Source organism: Condylura cristata, unplaced genomic scaffold, assembly GCF_000260355.1.
Source record: "Condylura cristata isolate star-nosed mole 26May11 unplaced genomic scaffold, ConCri1.0 scaffold00003, whole genome shotgun sequence".
In the NCBI taxonomy this organism is placed as follows: Eukaryota; Metazoa; Chordata; class Mammalia; order Eulipotyphla; family Talpidae; genus Condylura; species Condylura cristata.
The window spans coordinates 5,500,937-5,509,649 of NW_004567104.1; the positions used below are offsets into that span (position 1 = coordinate 5,500,937).

The 8,713-nt window shown below is 33.0% G+C and overlaps 1 protein-coding gene across 1 annotated transcript in view; it reads right to left on the bottom strand.

The window, feature by feature from the left end:
- The window catches only part of ZBBX (zinc finger, B-box domain containing), a 127,978-nt gene that overhangs the window by 22,082 nt on the left and 97,183 nt on the right, over positions 1-8,713 (bottom strand). The window lies entirely within an intron of this gene.

The window sequence follows — 8,713 nt, forward strand, 5'->3', positions numbered from 1 at the left end:
ACAAACTATTATATATATAAAAAAAAGTTCTAGGATAGTGGAGAAAATCAAATCATATACTTGTATTTATGTAGTGCTATTCTTTTTCAAATAAAATTGAATTAAAATAAAACAAAAAAAATGAAAGATACTATAATCGAGGACAGGACTTCTATTGATGCAGGTAAATAAGAATTAAAATAAAAAAAATCACATACTGTAAATTCCCTTCATAAACTCCATACAAACATTTGTTTTTTGATCCATTGGTGATCCATATAACATTTTAGTGAACATTGTTTGAATTTAAATGATTCTAGTAAAAGATAAAAAAGAACTATGGGGAATGTGAGGCCATCTTTCTTATTGAGAATATGTTCAAATTTTAATTTAATAACTAAAATAGAAAAAAAATACAACAGTATATTCTTTTGTGTCTTGTTTTACTTATTTATTTATTTATTTATTTATTTAAGTGGGTATGTATGCCTTTGTCTCTAATGATAACATAAACACTTGTTCATTTACTGGTAGAGTTAAAATATGAAACATAATTGAGACTGGCATCAAAGTAAAATGATAAGGGAATATTAAAAAAATAAATAAATCATTGAGATTAAATTATAAACACAAGAATTTTGGGGAGTAACAAGTAACATCAGTAAAATGTAATTTTAGAAACTCTGATTCCATTAGGAAAAGTATAAAATGATAACAGGTATTTAAAAAGAAGAAAAGTGTGAGAGTGGAATAGAAAACTTACTCAAAATATAGAAAAATTGTGTAAATATAAAAAAACTCCCCATACCAGAGGAAGGAACTAAATATACAAGTTCATGAAGCAAAAAGAAAATTTAGCATCAAAATGTAATGATATCTAAACTAAGACACACAATCATGAAATTCCAATAGCTAAAAAAAGAATATTAGTTAAAAAAAAATTTAAAAAGGGGCTTTCCTGGTGGTGCAACAAATTAGGATGCAGCACAGCAAGCTAGCCACAGCTGTTCAGTGCAAGTTCCATCCCTGGCCACGGAGGTGACCCAACTGGTGGCAGACCTCTCTTGTCTCGCATGCTGCTCCCCTCAGCAGTGTACTTTGTGGATATGCCTACTCTACTCCCCATTCTTTCTCTATGAATACTCTCACTGCCTCTGCACCTCTGGCCTGTACCCCAGTTCCTTAAGCATAGACATTTTTTTAAATATGAAAATAAAAAGAGGTAGTCTGTAGTGAATAAATTGAAGATTTATATACTCCACTTTAACAGACAGACAGTAGATCACATGACAGCAAGTCAAAAAGGAAACAACAGTGTTTAATGAGAAATTAGCCTACATGGACTTAATAAACATTTAATGACACTACATCCTCTCCAAAAACACTGAGTACACATCTTCTCAAGTACATAAAGAATGCTGTCCAATATGGACAACATATCTAATCATATGACTTCATTAATTCATGAGGTCAAGCCTAAACACATATTAAGAATCATTTCTGATTACAGTTATGTCAAACTAGAATTCAATTTAAGAAAAGTCAGGAAAAATCACTAACATGGGGATTGTAGAACACACAACTGAATGACTATTTCAGGAATGTAGAAATTTAAAATATACATTGAGACAATGAAAAGAAGATACAACCTATTGGAGTCTATAGGAAACAACTACATAATTTAAGAGGGAAGCATACTGTAATATATAAGCACATTAAAATAGATAACAGTCCATATAATTATGTCTAATCTCACTTTAAGGAACAACAACAACAACAACAACAACAACAAAAGCAAAACAAAAAACAAGAAATAAAACCAATATCCAGTTGAAGGGAAGAAATAATAAGAAGAACAGAAATATATGAAATAGAAACTTAAAAAGATAGTCCAAGAGATTAATGAATTTAAAAATCATTATTAAAATAAAAACATACAAACAAGCCTTTATTTAGACTAAAGAAAAAATAAGAAATAAAATTCTATTAAGTAGAATCACAAAAAAGAAGTGATAGCAGACATTTTAAAATTACAGAAATTACTATACACATCTGTATAGCAGTAAACTCAATAATCTAAATAAAGTAGACAGTTTCTTAAAGATGTACAACCTCTGTAGACTGATCAGAAACCTAAAACCTGAGCACAGCAAGTACAAGCAAGGGAATTGGACGGTATTCAAATTTTTCTGAAAGTCCAGGATTAGATGATTGAACTAGTATTAGTATGTTCTACCAAATCTTCTAAGACAGACTAATACCTGTCTTTCTCAAACTTCCAAAATTTGAGAAAGTAGAAAAGCTTCCAAATACAATCTATGAGGTTAACATTATTCTAATGCCAAAAGCAGAAGACATTTTCAAAAAGAAAATTACAAAACAGCATTCCTGATTCAAGAGAGAGGGGGAAATCCTCAACAAAATCATTAAAAAACTGAATTGACCAATTCTACATGACCAAGTTGGATATATTCTAAGAACACAAGGACATGGTTTAAGTCAGTCACTATAGTACAACACATCAAAATAAGCAAATATAAAAACCATAAGAACATATCACTAAATGCAGAGAGAAAATCTAGAGGATAATGCCAATTAATGATAAAATTCCCTGTAAAAATAGGTAAAAGGGAACATACTGAAAAATAATACAGTTAATATGTGAGAAATCCACAATTATCTTCATTCTCAATGGCCAAAGACTGAAATCTTTTTTCTCTGAGGTCTGTTCAAGACAAAGTTCCACTTGTACCACTACTATTCAACATAGTTTTAGAAATCCTAACTAAAGCTATTTATAAGAGAAAGGAATAAAAGAATGCAAATTGGGAAAGAAGTAAGTCTATTACTGTTGCAAATGGTATCACTTTATACATAGAAAATACTAAGGACTCCACTAATTTAAATAAAACATCAATATTGCAAAGTGCCAAGTTAAAAAATCAACTTTTAAAATCATGCCTGAACTGAAAAATGAGCTAGAATAAAATAAATCTAGAAAAATTTCTATTTACAATTGCATGGAAAATATTTAAATACATAGAAATAAGGTTAACAAAGGAGCTGATGGATTATCACATAGGTTTTTATTTTTATGTTGATTAATACTTTTATTCCCAATTTATTGAACATTTTTCACAATAAATTGTGTGAAACCTTGTCAAATGTTTTTTGATATCATCAGATGATCTTTACATTTTTTAATGTAGTTTATTATATTAATTGACTTAAGTGTGCTGAAATATGCTTACACCCCTGAAAGAATCCCACTTGGTCATAATAAATGATTCTTTTAATGTAATGTCAGATTTGATTTGTCAAAATTTTGTTTTTTTTATGCATCGATTTTCATTCAAGTTATCTGTCTCAAATTTTTTTTTCTTGTGATGTCCTTATTTGATTTGGGGTTCAGAGTAATTTTTGCTTTGTAAAGTGTACTTAGAAACCTTCCTTCTCCTCATTACTTTAGAAGAATTTGAGTGGGGTGAAGATTAGATCTTTTTACAAACATTTGGTAGAATACACTAGGATACGATATGATCCTTGGATATTGTTCTTAGGGACATTTGATTACTGTTTTGATTTCTATATTAGTTAGTAGCCTGTTAAATCTATGTCTTAAGTTCAATTTTAGAAAGTTTTAAGATTCCATATAAAATGCTTTTCTGATACTTTTAAAACCATATATAGAATTTTATTTAGCAACATTTTTTATTAGAAATAATGCTAAGGACCTCTCTAGTGATACAAGGTTTGAGTCTCAGCACTTGTACTGTGAAGCTCTCCCCAGCCACTACAGCACAAGTTTGATCTCTGGTCAGGAAGCTGACCCACATGGCACAGCAGAACTCTCCACTCTAGCTTCCTGCTCCCCTCAGCAGTATATTTCAGGTCAATCAGGCTATTCTGCAACCCATTCTGCCTCTGGTGAATCTGCTCACTCTCCCATACACCTCCAATTCTTGTATGTATTAATATACAAAAGTTTTTTTTTTCTTTAAAGAAATAATGATAAACTGGAACTGAATTAGAAATCAGCTTATGAGTTGAGATATGAAAATTTTCCCAGAAAAATGTACATCTTGATGTCTTAATCTCCTTTAAATATGAGTAGATATGAATAAATTCCTGATTTAATTTAATTAGAAAACCGTATGATAAATCTTAAAAGTGGCAAGCATAATGTCAACAGCTGGGTAGTCAAAAACACATGAGATGTTACCCTAACCTCTAGTTATAGTCCACACTAACACATAGTTATATCATTGTCCTTAACTCATTTAGAACCATTTACTTAACACAATGTCTAAGACCCTGGTCCATGACTAACGATTTCCAATTAACAGAATAGGTTAGTCTCTTATTTGCTTTCCAACTAAGAGTATAGTGAGCAAATAAACAAGCAAACAAAATAATTAACCTAGTTATAGATTCTATGACACAGATAAAATGATGTAAATGCAAATAAGTGTCCAGCATTGATCTCAGAAGAACTTTCTAAGCAGGGAGCATATGGCCTAACACTGAATATTAGGGAAACATTAATCATACATTTCACTCATTTGTAGAATATAAAGAACAAAACAATGAAACACAAAACTAAACCAAACAAACCTGACTCTTATTACAGATTAAGGTTTTCTGAGAAGGGTGGAAGTTAGAGAGCAAAGGGAGAAATTGGCCTAATGGACAATGATGGAGGGATGTAGGTGCTGTGGTGGTGGGTGTGGTGTGACACAATACTTCTGAAGGGGTATGAACTATTTCTCCTAAATCATATATTATTTTATAAAACAATACACAATAAAGCATACCACAATATAGAAAAAAACATGAAACAATCCTATGGAAAATTGTTTAAAGTAGTGTGAGTGAGGCTGAGAGCATTCTAGATAGTAATGAAGAATTAAGTCAGCAAGTCTCCTGGTCCACATAGGAAGTCAACATACTACAATGTGCAGAAAGCTGAACAGGAGAAACGTACAAAGCCAGCACCTGTGGTACTATGGAACACAAAGTGGGCAAGAGACTGAGGGATACTTTTTTTTTTTTTTTTTTTAAGATTTGTTTGTGCGTACAGAACTGGGGTACAAATCAGACGTGCAGGGGCGGTGAGAGAATTCACGAGAGACAGAGTGGGGAGCAGAACAGATAGATCATCTAAGTACACTGCTGAGGGGAGCAGCTGAAGGATCAGGAGAGGTCTGCTGCGCCATGTGGTCACATCACCTCCGGGGCAGGCAGGAATTGAACTCATGTGGAAGTGGCTTTAGCTTCTTAGTGCTGTGCTTTATCCCACTGGGCCACCAGGGAGGGCCACTAAGGGATACTTTTAAGCAGGAGATAAGAATTGTACAACCTATGATTTTAGTTTGTGGATATTATGATTCACTTCCTATCAGCTATACACATTTTGTGACTATAATATAAACAATTTGTTCATTGACTATACATAGTACAATTTGAAGGAAATGTTTTGGGAAAAGGCAAAACTAAATTGGAAACAAGTGAAAGGGAATGGGAGATTGACTTGGGCTCATCTTAATTAATAAAAATAGAAGGAGACAAATTTGTGGTAGATTTTAGAGGTTAAGTTAGCAGGGTTTATAAATGATTAGGATACAGTAAGAGGACAGCTCAGTTTTAGGTGCCAAATTTATAGACATAATAAGATGAGGTGAAGGCAAAATAGAAACAGCTTGTGCAGAATCAATGGGCTTACTGTGAAAAAAAAATGTATTTCACAGTTATGTTTTCACATTCACAGTTTTAAAACTTTTTACAGAAACAGCATATAAAATAGTTATCATTGAGAATATAGAAATTCTATTACTTGTGGCAGAATTAGGAAACATTTAATTTCAGGTCACTATCTCTGTTGACAAAGACATTTCCTTCTGCCCATGATAACACTTACTCTTTCAAATTTACCTGAAATGTCATTATGTCTCTAATAGTTTTTAAATCTATATTTTTAATGGCAATCTACATGGCTGAATAAATCTGCATGCATACCTACCTCCATTATACTTGATTTAATGTAATATTGTTAATTACCTATTATCCACAAAACGTATGCTGCTCACAGAGTTTTTATAAAACCTGTAATTTGTGTTTCCATATCTATATACCATTTTTCTCAATGTATGTTCTTGGCGTGTCTATAGCACCATAAAATAGAATTGTCAATAAAATACACACAAATTCCTGGATATTATCTCAATCTTAAAGAAACAAAATGTGTCAGGATCAGGTTTATAATCACTTTACAACAGTTTTGCCAGGTGACTTAGTTCCACTGATGATTGAGGACCTCTGTACTGACTGCAAAACTCTCAGGCAACAGGAACAGGGCTTATTTTTATCACCAATGTTTGGGATCACATCACCTAAAGAAGATATCCTCACAAATCGTGTTTATTGTAAATTATTAAATTTTGCTGCTAACCCAAAATATGAACTTCAAGCCAACTTTTTATGATACAGGCATCAAGGGCCACTAACCTGGCCACGGGCACTGCCCAGCAGGTTACAGGTCACTGTCTGAGTTCTTCACCATGAGCACAATTGCAAGACTACTCAGACTCAGGGAACAACAACAATGGGGTTAATTTAACAAACCAAGAAAAACCTAAGAGTTACTGAGGCCAAAAATGCTGTTTTCCTCACCCAAAGCAGTGTCCAGTGTTTTTTAGTCCTAAACAAAAGTGGTTAAGATGTGATCTTCTTACCACTGAGGACACAGAGCTCCTCTTCCACACAATATACACCATGCCCAAGATCAAATCTACCCACCAAGGCCTTGAACATGTGGCAGTGAGACTATAGGCCAGAAAACCAAACAGGAGATGCTTCCAGAGTCGCAGAGATGCCCCAGCAAGCAACAGACAAGTGACACAAAAAACAGTGACTGAATGACCCAATAAATGGCCATACTCATACCTCATTGAGACACCTTGGTATGGTGCCAGCTGCACCCACAGCAAAACCAGGAAGCATGTCATTTGCCAGGCTATATGAAAAACCTCTGAACTCTTCCTTTCTGAGGCTGGCTACTGGAGGCCTCCACCTTCAGAGGCCCACAACAACCTTCTGGAAGACTGGCCAGGTCTGGGCCAGAATATGCAGACCCCAAATGCTGAATCTGAAAGGCTGAATCCAGAAGACTGAATAATTTATGGCTATTTCTATAGTCCTTAGTCCCTTATATTTCGTATAATTTGTTATCCCCTGAAATGCGATACTTTTTAGCAATTTCCCTAGGGCTATCTAACCTCATCAGCAACCCCCTCCATAGGCACAGTTTATGGCTTTAGTCACCAGTTACAGTTACTCCTTTATTAAGATTTATCCTACTAACAAAATCCTCATAACATTCATTTTAGTTTGTTTTTAACCCATACACAGTGACTCAAAACACTTCCTTTGATTGCCTCATAGGAATTAAACAACATTTTTGATAAATGATTTAGAGGTGCAAAATGGTACCTCATTATAGAGCAAAACAATAGACAAAAAAAATCACAAATGAACATTTTTCACTTAAAAAATATTTGGCATATTTTGCATAAATGCATATGGGAAGGATCTAATCTGGCCATCTTAACCCTAGGATTTAGAGCAAAAGAGACATATAAATCTTCTATATTTATATATATATCACTAGCAATAAAATGTCTGCCTCAAAAATAAGTCTTCAAACAGAGACAAACAGTCCCCTTTGACAAATGGTCCTTGAAACCAACAGCTTCTGAAGTCAAGGAATATGATTTCATCCATCCACAACTAGGGCTCAGTGCAGTACCTACCTGCTCAACACATGTGTGCTAAATGCTATCAATTTATAAATCCTATACTGCTACTTCATATGAGATTCAGAATAAAGCAAACCTACTTTAGTAGATATGACTGGATATTAAAAAGTATAATATAATAAAACTATTGATTTTAGTAATGTCAAAATTCCCCATACACACTCATGAGAAAACATACCAGCATTACTATGTCTAAAGAGTTACCCATTAGAAAACCTTACAATTTTGCCTAGAGAGCAGTTAATGAACTGAAATCAAGATCTTAGTGTTAACAGATTCAGTGTTAGGTTTAGAATACAGATTGAGTAACCATGGCTACATGTAGCAATCTAAACCTAAGACAGTTATTTAACAAATGGCTGTATCTGAAACAAGTGGAACAAAATGTACACAAAAGCTACTATAAATACACTGTTTGCTGAGAGTGTAATTAAACTGAATATGTATTTGCATAGATTGTTCAAAATATATGACATATCCTGAACTATGTTTGAAAAATATCATTCTGAAGTATTGTTACTGAGAATGCCTAAAATTTTAATTCATGTTTTTGAGAAGAATAATTATTATACTTTGTTTTCTGGATTAGGAAATCATTTAGGAATGTTAGTTAAAATTAATCTGTTTAAATTATAAAACCATAAAACTAGTTTTCAGATGCCTAATAAGCACAAACCACAATACTTAACACAATAAAGTCTTTCCAGACATCAATATGATACTGTGAACTTACTCATATTGTAAATATTCTTATTCATCTTTTGCTGTGTTGTGTTTGATGACATAGTCGTGGCATTCAGCAGAATACCTGAGCCAACTGCATTATCAGCAGGGGGACAGATGCTTTGATCTGGGATCCATTCTTTGTCTCCTGAAATTTAAAAATGAAATATATATATATATATATATATATATATATA